The following is a 16,347-nucleotide window of genomic DNA, read 5'->3' on the forward strand; positions in this document are numbered from 1 at the left end:
CTTAATCTGAATTGATTATATATTTGTCCTTAATTTGGCGTTAAGTTCAAAGCCTTATAAGAAGGATGACAACAAAAAAAACATTTGCTGATTTGCAACTATAAATCGTCAATTGCTTTTGCCTGAAAAGTCTGTAAGTGGAAACTTGTGTTGGGATTTGGAATAAGATCAAACTTACAAGGGGGGTCTTCTAGTCAAGAGACCACGATAACATAAATATTCTAGGCAAGGCTCTTGCCGTAGCGTACTTAGCTTTGTTTGACTGACAACAGATTACACACTAGGGAGCATGATATTTAATTGCTCCCGGTTAATGTTTTTTTTCATTATTTCTGTATATTCTTTTATCATACTACTATATACTTTTTTTACTGTGTTTGCTTTAATCATGAATGAAGTTAGAGATTTTTTTTTTCTCCGAATGGTATATTCTTTTACCACTGAAATGAATGTGCTCCCGGGAGTGTGGTGCGTATCATGCTTGCTTGTGTAGTATCCTATATGCGGTAGACAACAGGAAATAAAGAGCCAGTCTTGCGTGGACCTTGGACCAAAGGTACTAATTTAACATAGTGACCCTTTTTGTTCAATATAGTAACCTTTTAAAATCTCAAGCTACAGTATACAGTTACTCCCTCCGTTCCATAATACTCTTTACACTTTCTGTAACACCCCGATAATTCTCTTTTTCTAGAAAATACTTTATAATATAAAACTTAGAGAATTACCCAGGCATTATCGCCCGTGTGAAAACGTTTCGGCTTACTCAGAATTTTGCAGCGGAAAACTTACTAAAACAAAACCAACTTTATTAAACTTATGAAACAATACAATGTTAACTGAAACACACCAACTAAACTAAATCAAATAATAAAATTCCTAGAAACAACTTAAATACTATACATACAAAAGCCTCTCCATTCCAGATTCCCCAATGGTATGCATCTTCGAACCTGTAATGTCAATGCTTTCTTGACTCTGCTCCCCCGAAGGATCACCACAGGATCAATAGGCAAAGCCATGATCACAAACACAGACAAGCACGTAATCAGCAAAGCTGAGTACTACATATCAGACAAAATAATCCTAAACATGATACTACAACATAAACTTGTCAGGATAAATAAAAATAAATAATATAATACTCTGCAACGACTTCTACTGAACTAAACTTAATTACTTTTATACTTTAATGGAATAGATTAGACGAGTTGTCTGCAATAAAATGAAATGGGCGCGACTCCGCATTCAGAGTGACCTGCGATATCGAGGAACCTTTGAATAAAAAGGATGGTGATCAACCATCCTAGAAAAGCTATGGCACGCTCACATAACCCAACCCTTATGTCCAACTCTAGACGTGCACAGTCTAAAGTCTATAACTATTCTCGTTTCACTTTACGTTGCATTCTTTTAATACTTGTGTGACACCACAACAACCAAATAATACACAATCATAATCACATAATCATAACAAAATCCTTTTTATCTTAGATTAACAAGTGTTCACAACTTATCAATCAAGACTTCTTTATTTCTTTTATCCTTTGTTGAACCAGCCAACAGAAATCGTACCTTTAATAGGTATAAACATATACCAAATAAGATCCTCGGTTCTTATAAGATAAATAATAAACTCAAAGAATCCATGATTCCAATTTACTTACATTAATTCACTCACGAATTAATACCAAACTAAACTTAGTTGCTTGCATCAAACTTCCATACAAACAAGTCATACTTAAACATATTCTTAGTTTACATGTAGCATACAAGCAAATAACATGTAAAGCCATCTCAGTAAATCATATATATGAACTACAAGGTCCTATACATGATACTACAAATTAAAAACATCCCTAGAGCATGTTTCTAACCATTTAGCACGTAGACTATGTACGTACCTCGTATAAACGTAACGGTAGGCCACTTTTAAGCACTAAAATCCCCTACAGTGAATTCTCCGCCTAAAACAACCAATAAATCGAGTAAATACTTGTACTAAAAAAAATACAGCAACTTTAAAACGTCCCAAACCCTTTAAACTTCTTTAAAAATCGTTTTTATAATTTAAACTCTCATTATTTTTAATCCCTAGTATAGATAAACTATTCTAGTGATTAAAAACCATTAAAAACCTTAAAATATTAACTTTCTGAATTTCCAGCAACTATAAAATTTTCTAAACCTTCTGAAAATATTTTAAATGAATATAAAAATCGTATTCCAATCAAAATTCATATTCATACTCTAAATATTCGATTTCTAGTGATTTAAAACCCTAAAAATCACATCTTTCATGATTAAAACTAAAAATAATAAATCTGAAATTTTCTTTTATACATATGATCGAAAAATACATATTTCATAATAAAATAATAACTCAAATCGAAATCATGCAAATAATAATAAAATAACAATAAAAATTAGAACTTTAATGGAATCTTAAAGGAGAAGTAAAGAAAACAACCAAAATAAGGGAGGAAGGGGCGCCGGACTGAGACAGCAGCAAGGACCGGCGGCAGCACTTTTCGGCTTCAAGAAAAGGTTTGTGACGTTTCTTGTTCAACAAGAAACGTTACTTAGCGAAGAAGAAACGATTTTTGAGAGAAAAATGAATCACGCCAAGAGGAAGAGGAGAGAGAAAATGTCGAGTGAGGGAGAGGAACTCAAATCACGTGCAAGTGAGGAGAGAGAAAATAAGTGTAGGGCAAAAATTCGGGTTTTAGGATATTTAAATAGGCTAATCCTATTGGGCTTAGGAAAAGAAAAGAATTCAATAATTAAAACAATAGGCTAATCCTATTGGGCTTAGGAAAAGGATTCAATAATTAAAACTTTGATGACTAACAAGATGGGCTTGTTAGGACTTTAGTCATCAAATTCCTTTCCCTTTTTATTTCTTTTGGGCTTTCGATTCCATTAAGTTTCTTTTCAAAATACTTTTAATAATTAAACTCTTATTTAAAACACGCTTAATTAAAATTTACAAACTTTATTAAGCTTAGAAAAATATTTTTAGTTGACTTTTAAAATAGTCAACCCTTTTTAAAAGTCAAATCATTTTCCAAACTCATTTGGATTTAATATAATTACATAAATAACTTAATATATTTATGAAAATCCTTTAAAAATGTGGGGGATTACAGTCTACCCCCTTAAAAGAAGTTTCGTCCCGAAACTTAACACAAAACCCTCTTGTTTTCGAAAGTTAACTCATCATTTCGAAAATCTTTGAAGAAAAGATAGTGCCTCTGGTGCACTTTCCCATTTTTAAACACTTGTGTACTTATGAACACTTTTCTTATGCGGAGACTCTACTTCTTTTGCACTAACATGTGCAAATTGCCCAACATAGGCATACATATACATGAAAATGTCATAAAAATAGACAAAAAGCGCGAAATTTATCGCATTCTACCCCCTTAAAGAAAACGAGTTACGCCCTCGTAACTCACCTCAAGGAATAGGTCTGGATACTTTTTCTTCATATCCTCTTCGGCTTCCCACGTTGCCTCTTCTGACTCGTGGTTAGACCAAAGAACTTTGACAATATGCACATCCTTGTTACGCGTACTACGCACTTTCCTGTCGAGAATCTTGACAGGTCTTTCCTCATAAGTGAGGCTACTATCTATCTGCACTCGTTCAGGCTCTAACACATGGCGCTCATCAGGGATATAGCGCTTCAATTGGGATATGTGAAACACATCGTGCATCTTTTCAAACTCCATTGGCAATGCCAATCTATAAGCTACTTTCCCAATGCGCTCCAAAATTTCATATGGGCCTACATATTTAGCACTCAGCTTGCCCTTTTTCCCAAATCGCATAACGCCTTTGGTGGGTGATACTTTCAGGAATACTTTATCACCTACAGCGAACTCATCTTCGCGCGCTTTAAGTCTGCGTAACTCTTCTGCCTATCTTGCGCAGCTTGAATTCTAGCCTGAATCAATCTAACGTTCTTGACGGTCTCCTCAATGAATTCTGTCCCCAAAACTACATTCTCACTATAGTCGTTCCAGCAAATGGGACTTCTACACTTCCGCCATATAACGCCTCAAAAGGTGCCATCTTGATACTCGCATGGTAACTATTATTGTAAGAGAACTCAATCAAATCTAATTGGTCCTCCCAACTTCCTTGAAAATCTATAGCACAAGCTCGCAACATGTCTTCCATAGTTTGGTTAGTCCGTTCAGTCTGACCATCGGTCGCAGGGTGAAAGGCGGTACTCATCTTTAATGTTGTCCCAAGGTTTGCTTGACCTTCTTCCAAAACTTAGATAGAAATCTAGAGTCACGGTCTGAAATAATGTCCTTTGGGACTCCGTGCAATCTCACTACATGCTTGATATAGGTTGTAGCGAGTTGCTTCTTCTTCCATGTCTCCTTAATAGGTATGAAAACAGCGGACTTGGTCAGTCTATCCACTATAACCCAAATGGTATCATTTCCACTCCTCGACTTGGGTAAGGCAGTCACAAAGTCCATAGAAATCGAATCCCACTTCCATCCAGGAACCTCTAGTGGTTGGACTGTCCCCATGGGCCTCTTATGGTCTATCTTCACTTTCTGACAGGTTAGACACTTAGACACATACTCGGCTACCTCTCGTTTCATGTTCGGCCACCAGTATATCACCTTAAGATCCTTATACAACTTGTCACCCCCAGGGTGCACAGAATACGGAGTTTATTCCCTCATCCATAAGACGTCTCTTTAATCGTTACACTTCTGTGGTACACACCACCGTCCCTTAAACCTTAGACTCCCATCCTCATGAATCTTGAAGTCTACCTCTTTACCTTGCTTCATTTTCTCTTTTATCTTATCTAGATGCTCATCCCCAACTTGACCCTCAATGATCTCATCGAAAATTGACACTCCCAAAGAAAGATTACTGAGTCTCGCCTCACTTTCCCCAGGATTTAAAATTTCTAGGTTCAACCTTTGCATATCTCTACACAACTCCTCAGGAACTATCAAAGCGCTCAAGCTATGACTCGATTTCCTACTCAAGGCGTCAGCCACCACATTGGCTTTCCCTTCATGATACTGGATGTCTAGATCGTAATCCTTAATCAACTCTAGCCATCTCCTTTGTCTCATATTCAAGTCTTTTTGGGTAAATATGTATTTCAAGCTCTTATGGTCTGTGAATATCTTGCAGGTTGCCCCATAAAGATAATGTCTCCAAATCTTCAATGCAAATACATATGGCAGCTAACTCTAGATCATGGGTAGGGTAATTAGCCTCATAGGTTTCAGTTGACGCGATGCATAAGCTATTACCTTCCCATTCTGTTGCAATACACAACCCAAACCATTCTTCGAAGCATCACTATAGACCTCAAATCCCTCATTCCCATCAGGTAGGGTTAAGACAGGTGCAGTGGTTAAACGATCTTTCAAGATCTGGAAGGCTTCCTCACACTTCTCATTCCACTCAAACTTGGATTCCTTTTTCATTAAATTCGTCATAGGTCTCGCTATCTTCGAGAAATCCCTCACAAATCTCCTATAATAGCCAGCTAAACCCAAGAAACTTCTAATGTCAGTCACACTCTTTGGAGTTGGCCACTCACTCACAGCTTGAATCTTAGCAGGATCTACAGAACTCCTTCCTTAGACACAAAATGACCCAAGAATGCTACTTTCTCCAAACGAAATCCACACTTAGAGAACTTGGCATATATTGGTTCTTCCTCAAGGTTCCAAGATAATCCTCAAATGTTCATCGTGTTCGGTTTCATTCCTCGAATAAATCAAAATGTCATCGATGAAAACCACTACGAACTTATCTAAAAACTCATGAAAGATTCTATTCATCAAATCCATAAATATAGCAGGAGCATTGTTAACCCAAATGGCATTACAGTGAACTCGTAGTGACCATAACGCGTTCTAAAAGCAGTCTTAGGTACATCCTTATCAGCTACCCTCAACTGGTGATATCCTGAACGTAAGTCAATCTTCGAGAACACACTAGCTCCGTTCAATTGATCGAATAGGTCATCTATTCTAGGCAAAGGGTACTTGTTCTTGATGGTAACATTATTCAACTCCCTAAGTCGATACATAACTCATACTCCCATCCTTTTTCTTCACGAACAAAACAGGAGCTCCCCAAGGCGATGCACTGGTCTGATATAACCCTTATCCAAAAGTTCTTGCAATTGCGTCTTTAACTCACTCATCTCAGGAGGTGCCATTCTATAAGGTGCCTTAGATATAGGTGCAGTTCCAGGAACTAAGTCTATGGTAAACTCGACAGCTCTTGCAGGCGGCATACCTGAAATTTCACTCGGAAATACGTCCATAAACTCATTCACTATTGGAACATCCTCAAGTTTTAACTCAGCTTCTTTACTCACATCTTGCACACTACAGAAAAACAGCTCACACCCCTTTCTCATCAACTTCTGCACTTGTAGAGCAGAGATCACCCAAAGTTTTTAGGTTTCCCAAATCGTCTATATGAGGTAAATTTTCCCGAAGGGTTTCTCAACACTACTTTCTGGACTTCACAATCGATCCTGGCCTTGTAATGACTCAACCAGTTCATCCCAAGAATCACATCTAAATCTCCTAAGTTAAACTCGATTAAATGGATGGAAAGACACTCCCTCCTATCTTCAAAGGTAAGTTCTTAAACAACTTAGTACACTTAACGACTTCCCCAGTAGGAATACTAACAGACAAGCAATTGACTCATACTCCACCAATCCCAGACTCTTTAAAACAGAAGGCGAAATAAAAGAATAAGTAGCCCCCGAATCGAATAACGTTTTAACGAAAACTGAGTTGATAGAGAAATTACCAGTTACCAGTTCACCCCCTAAACCCAACTGGATCTCATCAGTCAACCCCTGTTCGAACCTCTGAGCCTTAAGCTCCTCAGTAGCTACAACCTCAGGTGCAAACCTAGACAAGGCTATGAACTTACTATAGTATTCAGAAATGGTCATACTATCCATTCTAAGGTTGATGAACTCTTGGGCTTTCTGCTTCCTCATGAAGGCAGGGTAAAACTTTCCTCTCAGCACAATCACAAAAGCTTCCCAATTGAATCTCACAGCACTCAATCTAGCCCCGTTTTCTCTCCACCACAAGTCAGCCTCATCTTTCAGTATAAAACAGCTTGTCCTACTCTCATGTCAGCAGGGCAATTCACTACCTCAAACAACTTTTCAAATTCCCTAATCCAGTTTTCTAGGAAGTAGGTCAGCTTGTCCCTTAAAGTAAGGTGGTTTCACTTTGGACAGTCTTTCAAACATTTCTCCAGCAGTCTCTGGACGTTCAACCTTGTCCTGGTTCAGTTTCTCCGCCAAGAGGCGAATAGCGTCAGCTAGTTCAGTGTTGTTAGCCATTCTACTTCGGGACCTGAAAGTAATATGACTCTACTCAGGCTCCAGAAAACTAGTATAGTCATCCAAGCAAGACAATACTTGATTTGATCACTAAGGATTGCATCACATACGATTTCACTAAGTTTCAACATGGAAAGTTCACTAATATTCATACAGTTGTTCACGTAAGTAAATTCATAGTCACATGAATTTAGGCAAGAAAATTTGAAATCACATAATGAAAATAAAAAAAAAATATTCCCCATTACGTGTCCAAAATAAATTTTACTCCTTGAACTAAACAAACTAAAATTTATTCTTCCATAGAAGGAAAAAAAAATGTGAAATAAAATAACACACTAGTATATATATATTTCCTAAAATGCTAATCCTATAAAACATCTTTGTTTGTTGGCATATACCCAACCTTATTCTTTTAACTAAAACCTTATGTACCTCTATATATATATAAAAAAAAAATATCTGTAAGTTTATAACCTATGGCACTACACTGCCATCCTTGTCCTTATCTTCCTTATATTGTTGAGGTACAAAGTCTTCATCACTAACTTCGTCCTCTTCGTCAGTCTCATAGTAGTCAACGAATTTCCTCTTGATCTTAGACTGCCTAGTAGGTATGGTGTCCAAGTCTTCCTCAGGTTCAGATTCCACCCTCATACATGCATCATATATGTCTTCTCTGGTAGTTCCTCTAGCATGATCCATTTCTATGATGACTTCATCATCCCTAGCATAGTGTCTCCTCAAGATGCGACGCATTATCCAATGCAGTTCTTCATATTCTCTATGGTCAATGGGTGGGTGATGGTCGTCGTCTTCATCGTCAGTCAGGACGATAGGGTTAAAGTAGTTTCCTAAGTTTGCAGCCATAATAGTAGAGCTACATCACAATAACCCAAAAGGTTTAGCACTCTTCCTTAACGTACTCCCACCAAGAATCAAAGAATAAGAAAACAAAAGCATGTACAATATAACACTTTAATAGCAAAAAGGATATAACAATTAGCAGGAAAGAAAACATTCATGCATCGTTAGTAGGGAAGAAAAAAATAATAATGCACTTATTTGCAGGGAAGAAAATTTATAATGATGCTGAACTAAATTTTCAATGCAAGCATATAATATTTTATCCTATATGCCCTTCCTATACTACCCATTCTCACAATGTCATGTTGTAAACCCTTAAAGGTATGAAAATAATGCAGGCACTTTTTATAATAACATTACTTTTGTGCCTAAATAAATTTTCTAAAAAAAAAAATTTCGAACTCAAAGATATTCAAAAAAAAAAAAAAAAAAAAAATTTTTTTACTCGACTCAAATTTTTTTTTTTTTTTTTTATTCGGCTCCTAAGAATTTCCGAAAAACGAAAACGGCAAAAAGAAAGTTTCGAACTCCTCGATTTTCGAAATTTAAATTTCGAACTCAATTTCCGAAAAAAAAAAAAAATTTCGGTTCTAAAAAAAAAATTTTTTTGATCCTCAAAATATTTGTGTTCATCTTTCGAAATGAAACGTAGGAGCGATACTAAGGTTTCCTTCAAATAATCAATAAGCTAGGTAACTTAAGAAGCTAAAGTCACTTAATAAGCTAGTTAGTTAGGCGCCTATAAGTCTTAAACTAACCTAAAGCTCCCAGATACCACTTTGTAACACCCCGATAATTCTCTTTTTCTAGAAAATACTTTATAATATAAAACTTAGAGAATTACCCAGGCATTATCGCCCGTGTGAAAACGTTTCGGCTTACTCAGAATTTTGCAGCGGAAAACTTACTAAAACAAAACCAACTTTATTAAACTTATGAAACAAATACAATGTTAAACTAAACACACCAACTAAATAAACTCAAACTAATAAAATTCCTAGAAACAACTTAATAATACTAATGACATAAAAGCCTCTCCATTCCAGATTCCCCAATGGTATGCATCTTCGAACCTGTAATGTCAATGCTTTCTTGACTCTGCTCCCCCGAAGGATCACCACAGGATCAATAGGCAAAGCCATGATCACAAACACAGACAAGCACGTAATCAGCAAAGCTGAGTACTACATATCAGACAAAAATAATCCTAAACATGATACTACAACATAAACTTGCAGGGATAAATAATAACATAAATAAGTAATACTCTGCAGACGACTTCTACTGAACTAAACTTAAATTAGCTTTTTATCACTTTAATGGAATAGTTATTAGACGAGTTGTCCTGCCAAAAAAATGAAATGGGGCGCGACTCCGCATTTCAGAGTGACCTGCGATATCGAGGAACCTTTGAATAAAAAGGGATGGTGATCAACCCATTCCTAGAAAAGCTAGGCACGCTCACCATAACCCCAACCCTTATGTCCAACTCTAGACGTGCACTAGTCTAAAGTCTATAACTTATTCTCGTTTCACTTTACGTTGCATTCCTTTTAATACTTGTGATGACACCACAACAACCAAATAATACACAATTCATAATCACATAATCATAACAAAATTCCTTTTTATCTTTAGATTAACAAGTGTTCACAACTTATCAATCAAGACTCTTTTATTTCTTTTTATCCTTTGTTGAACCCAGCCAACAGAAATCCGTACCTTTACATAGGTATAAACCATACTTACCAAATAAGATCCCGTTCTTATAAGATAAATAATAAACTCAAAGAATCCATGATTCCAATTTACTTACATTAATTCACTCACGAATTAATACCAAACTAAACTTAGTTGCTTGCATCAAACTTCCATACAAACAAGTCATACTTAAACATATTCTTAGTTTACATGTAGCATCAAGCAAATAACATGTAAAGCCATCTCAGTAAATCATATATATGAACTACAAGGTCCTATACATGATACTACAAATTAAAAACATCCCTAGAGCATGTTTCTAACCATTTAGCACGTAGACTATGTACGTACCTCGTATAAACGTAACGGTAGGCCACTTTTAAGCACTAAAAGTCCCCTACAGTGAATTCTCCGCCTAAAACAACCAAGAAATCGAGTAAATACTTGTACTAAAAAAATACAGCAACTTTAAAACGTCCCAAACCCTTTTAAACTTCTTTAAAAATCGCTTTTTATAATTTAAACTCTCATTATTTTTAATCCCTAGTATAGATAAACTATTCTAGTGATTAAAAACCATTAAAAACCTTAAAATATTAACTTTCTGAATTTCCAGCAACTATAAAATTTTCTAAACCTTCTGAAAATATTTTAAATGAATATAAAAATCGTATTCCAATCAAAAATCATATTCATACTCTAAATATGCGATTTCTAGTGATTTAAAACCCTAAAAATCACATCTTTCATGATTAAAACTAAAAATAATAAATCTGAAATTTTCTTTTATACATATGATCCGAAAAATACATATTTCATAATAAAAATAATAACTCAAATCGAAATCATGCAAATAATAATAAAATAACAATAAAAATTAGAACTTTAATGGAATCTTAAAGGAGAAGTAAAGAAAACAACCAAAATAAGAGGAGGAAGGGGCGCCGGACTGAGGACAGCAGCAAGGACCGGCGGCAGCACTGTTTTCGGCTTCAAGAAAAGGTTTGTGACGTTTCTTGTTCAACAAGAAACGTTACTTAGCGAAGAAGAAACGATTTTTGAGAGAAAAGATGGAAATCACGCCAAGAGGAAGAGGAGAGAGAAAATGTCGAGTGAGGAGAGAACTCAAAGTCACGTGCAAGTGAGGAGAGAGAAAATAAGTGTAGGGCAAAAATTCGGGTTTTAGGATATTTAAATAGGCTAATCCTATTGGGCTTAGGAAAAAGAAAGAATTCAATAATTAAAACAATAGGCTAATCCTATTGGGCTTAGGAAAAGGAATTCAACAATTAAAACTTTGATGACTAACAAGATGGGCTTGTTAGGACTTTAGTCATCAAATATCCTTTCCCTTTTTATTTCTTTTGGGCTTTGATTCCATTAAGTTTCTTTTCAAATATACTTTTAATAATTAAACTCTTATTTAAAACCGCTTAATTAAAATTTACAAACTTTATTAAGCTTAGAAAAATATTTTAGTTGACTTTTAAAATAGTCAACCCTTTTTAAAAGTCAAATCATTTTCCAAACTCATTTGGATTTAATATAATTACATAAATAACTTAATATATTTATGAAAAATCCTTTAAAAATGTGGGGGATTACACTTTCCTTCTTTATCTGTCCCAGAATACTCTTTACACTTCTATTTTGAGATATGACCTACTATTATTTTAATCATTTACCTTTTAACTATTGGCCCACACTCTTTTTCCTATAAATAAAATAATACCATTCTTATTACCTACCAACTCTAATCATGACCCACATTCTGTCTCCTTAAAATAAAATAATACTATTTTTACTAATTACTTACTACTAACTCCTTTACTTTTCAATAAAATAATAATTGATAACCAAACAACTCATCATCTAAAATACGTTCCTTGATAAGTGTCAAGAGTATTTTGGACGAAGGGAGTACTATCTACCATAGTGACCGTTTTTCCTATGTTACTCCGACACGAATACGGGTGTCGTATCCAAGTAGGGATCGGAGGATCCGACACCCTACTCCAAAAATTTGGCCGATACGGCGAGACGGTCAAGAGAGTGGCTTGACTAATATTCTAGACACGTCTATCTTTGACGGTGTTGGAAGTAATTTTCGGACACTCTATTTTGATAAAAAAATAATTTTGAAATTACCTCTGTTTCAAAAATAATATAAATTCTTATTAAACTCTCAATTATAGTATACGGTATACAAAAGTGAAAAAGAAGAGTGAATTTTTAAAAAGAAGAAAGAAGAAGATAGGTCACGTGGAAGAAGGAAGTAGTTAGGAAAATACTTTTTATAAAAGAAAAAGAACTCAAAAGCATTTAAAATAAGTTGACCATAAAAGGAGTTGTAATTCCAAGGTACAGCTTTACAGCTGTCCACAGACGCACCCTACATTTATTTTGTTATCTGTTGCAACAGTGCGGGCTAATCCAGCCCAGCCCGCCTCTTGGGTCATGTGGGCTGAGCCCGCGAAAAGCCCGGTCCAACGCATCTCGAACTGTAAAATTGGTGGGTGGGTCGTGGGCCAGATTTTTTGAGCATGGTCCACGAAACCCCGCTACTAAAACCACCCAGCCTGGTACACGAAAGCGGTCTAACCCAGCCCATGAACTAGACCGGCCCAAGTAATTATTCAATCAAATTGTGTATATTTTAATCACATTGTATATATTTTAATCAAATTGCATGTATTATAATTCGATCAAAATCAAAAATAATGAAATTATTTATTAATATTAATAATTGTATATATTTTAATTAATATTAAAGGTTTTATGTAACAATAATAAATGATTATATAACTTTGAAAAAAAAATTCTCATGTCGGCCCACTAGGCCCACGAACTGCCAGATTCGCTTCTCAAACCGTGAAAACCGGTAACAGACCGGTGTGGGCTAAGATTTTTCAGCTCGATGACCAGCCCACCGAAATCGTGAATTTCACGGTCCGAACCTGGCCGTCAAATCTCAGCTCGGCCCACTAGGGTCCACGGACCAGTCCGTCCAACCCGCACCAGTGGTCATCTCTACCAAGTCCTAGCACTGCACCGTTTATCTTCCCTGTCACGCCATCCTCTATCTCTCTTCTCCATCTCTCTAGTTCTTTTAACTAGTAATGGCAGAACGTTTCTTTCTCACTTTTCCCAAATGGGTGTCGGTAAGGCGACGCTTTTTTGATACGCGTGTCGACACCCATTTCCAGGTGTGTCGAGCGTCATGTCAAGTCGACATGCGGCATGTGAGGTAGAACAGGGTGTCAGAGTAACATAGGTTTTTCTAATATATTCACTCTTTCTCACATTAGTATATCATAATGAAATTTTTACTTTGTGACATAGTAACCTTTTTTTCACAGTCAAACTTCATAATCTATATTTACTCATCATTTATATTTATTTTTTTTATATAGTGGCCATTTTTTCATAAATTACATGAATTAGCAATAGGTCCATTCTAATTTAGTGTGGACCAAGTCCATATAAGTTTTTTACGGAAATAAAATCGCGTTTGTGGTTTTGGTTGCGTTGTTGTGGAAGCGGACCATAATGGATTCATGGAGCAGGCCAACGTGCAAAAAAATTCACATCTACAAATGTTAGCCTCGATACATTTAATTAGTTTAAGTATTATTTCAACATAATATAGTTAAATCTATCATTATATGTGTTGGTTCTATCAATGGTGTATAAATAGATACTTAAAATAACATGTTTCCTTCACTAGATAATTAATTATGTAAATATTGCCAAGTTTGACAAAATAACGGATGTAATGGAAAAAATACGTTCTATCGCAGCGAGTCACCATCATGTAACAGACGACGCGGTGAGAAGGACATGATTTTTGTTAGCGTTCCTTAATGGGGTTTCACGGAACGGCAACTCCAAAATCTGTTATAAAACTCAACGGCCGAGTTTTAATTCCATGGTAGACAGACTTGATATGTTCAAGTTATCCCTGCTGTGGAATTGCAAAGTGCTAGTTTGGTTGATGGCCTTTCAAAGTATTACGTAGAAAAATACTAAAATAGTGTTCCCACTGTGGTTCTGATGAGTTAATTTATCTCTTGTGAAAACGAACTGTGGAATTTATCTTCTTTTCCATGTTTAGTTGTTTTTTCTCTATGAAATATGTCTGATAACTGACTCTGATTCTGTTGCAGTATGTAGTGTTGCAATGAACCGATGTTTTAGGTCCCATGTTTCGTCCTGGATGCTGCTGCTGTTATAAGGAAGATTCTGTATGGTAGCAGAGGGTAACCCTTATGTAATTTCCTGTTATTCCCATATTGGGGATTTTTCTGGTTATTGTTTCTTTACATAGATTGGTAATAAATACACTCAGGTATACAGAAGGCTTTCATTCTACTCTTGTTTGATTGATCGGAAGTTTTATGTAGGGCCTTCTATTGTAGTAACTTATTTCCTGGTTGGATATAAAGCTTAATCTGCACAAACTTATGCCTCCCTTCCGGACTGGACCTAACCCTATGGCTAATTTTCTGCTCATGCAAGCAAAGGGCTGAATGATTCTTCTTGTGCTAGGCACTGCTGTCTTGCTTTTTTTTTTTTTTTTTTTTTTTTGTTTCTAAAAAACGGTAGTATAATAGTGATAGTCATTCTTGAAAATAGGATGAACAGTTTTCTTCCATACACCGATCAACAGTTGATTCATTGTTCTGTAACTAACATTTCTAAATGGAACATCCTGCGTATGGCTGTTTATTGCCTACATACAGTTGAACACCGGAAACTCCTATGGAACGAGCGTGTTTTGACCTTTTCATCTTCCAATGACAGAATTAATGGTGAAACAGGACCAGTGATTTTGCTCACCTTCCAGATAATACTGACCTTGTTGAACTTAGAAGCTTTACTTCAGGCATCTCTTTTCTAAGTCAAATGATAGGATTACTTAAAATGAGAAGGATGAAAAAGGTCTTTTTTGCATATTCTTTGGCTGAATGCGCATTTCATATTTTACTGAATGTGCATATATTAGGAAAATTTCAAGTGTCATGACGCAAGGTTTAGGCTAATCCAAGCTCGATGCCCAGGCTTTTTCATTTTTCAATTTTAGCGACCTAAGGTTTTATGAAATTCAACTTTACTGATATGGGAGTTGACATTGTTAAATATTCGTTAAAGTTACATGTATATTAACAATGATTTCACATTATTAGTCAAATAAGTGTGATATGGCTTGTGATGTATTATCTTTAGCCATTGTTGTAATACATACTCCTTAACACTATTAAGGTCCGATTGTTGTCAACTAAATATGTTCTCCAGGGTTGTATAATTACAACACGTTTGTTAATGCCTTACTTTGACGATAAATTTCAGTTGTTAAAGTTATTAAAAACATGATATTAGGAAAAATACAACATAACTAATTAAAAAAGATAGAGCATGATAAGGTTTGATTTATAGTAGTTAGTAATGAATGTGGTTGAATTTAGTTATATGAGTAATTGTAATAATTAATAAAGGTAGTAGTAGATAAAGTTAATTATTTTAAAAAAATGGTTAACTAATGGGTAACAAAATTAAAGAAAAAAAATAAGTAACTTTTATTGGATATATGCTACTCCTTGTGTTTTTTTTACGATCTTCATAGAACAAAGCAAAATGAAAAGTGAGTAGATCTTCATAAGAACAACAAAGGGAGTATACCGACCAAGAATACAAAACCATAAAGTAATTGATATTTTTTGGGAGTAAAGGGAAAAACATGACTTAACTTTTAATGAACTTTTCCACTAAATAATAGTAAAGTTAAGTAAGGAGTAAATTTACAGGAAAAGCGATAATTAAATAAGTAATAAGATTAGCTAATGACAAAAATAAATAACTAATGACTAACTTTTCTTTATACCAAAAGACTAAAGGCAAAAAAAAGTAATTTTTATTATAAAGGTGTAAACTAAGTAATAAAAAGAATTAACAAATACAAACAATCACATAGTTTTTCCATTTTCCTTAATGCAATATCCTTCTCCATAAGTAAATCTTGATAGAAACGGTCCCAATTATGATACTTCCTCCGTTTCTTTTTAGATGTTACACTTTCCTTGAATTGCATGTTTCTAAATAGATGTTACACTTTTTTTTTCCTATTTTAGTAAATTTTGCCTAGTGAAATATCCAACTTACCCTTACTAACTACAAATTTAAAAATTAAAACCCCCTTAATCTACCCTATTAAAACATTAACTAATCTAATCAGATTTTAACAATTCCCACCAAAATATAATCCCCCAACTACCTTTCCATCTTCCCCATGATCATTTATTACATCCAACCCCCACCTTCTTCAACAGAGTGATTCATCCCCCCATTAATGTTCTTCCCCAATTCCCCAACCCTAAATCTACGAACTTCCACCCCCCCTCTTAAAA

At 35.2% G+C, this 16,347-nt stretch overlaps 1 protein-coding gene across 2 annotated transcripts in view; it reads left to right on the plus strand.

Annotated features, from left to right (window-relative positions):
* LOC104907362 (uncharacterized) overlaps positions 1 to 14,403 on the plus strand; it is a 33,992-nt gene extending 19,589 nt beyond the window's left edge. Inside the window, exon 8 of one of the 2 annotated variants that reach the window (XM_048642936.2) lies at positions 14,110 to 14,403. The gene's annotated coding sequence lies outside the window, so the exon portion shown is untranslated. Of the gene's footprint in view, positions 1 to 45; positions 417 to 14,109 lie in introns of those variants that run through there. The other variant, XM_048642937.2, reaches the window with a different exon arrangement.
* Positions 14,404 to 16,347: the final 1,944 nt, after the last annotated feature.

This window comes from Beta vulgaris, chromosome 4 (genome assembly GCF_026745355.1).
Source record: "Beta vulgaris subsp. vulgaris cultivar EL10 chromosome 4, EL10.2, whole genome shotgun sequence".
In the NCBI taxonomy this organism is placed as follows: Eukaryota; Viridiplantae; Streptophyta; class Magnoliopsida; order Caryophyllales; family Amaranthaceae; genus Beta; species Beta vulgaris.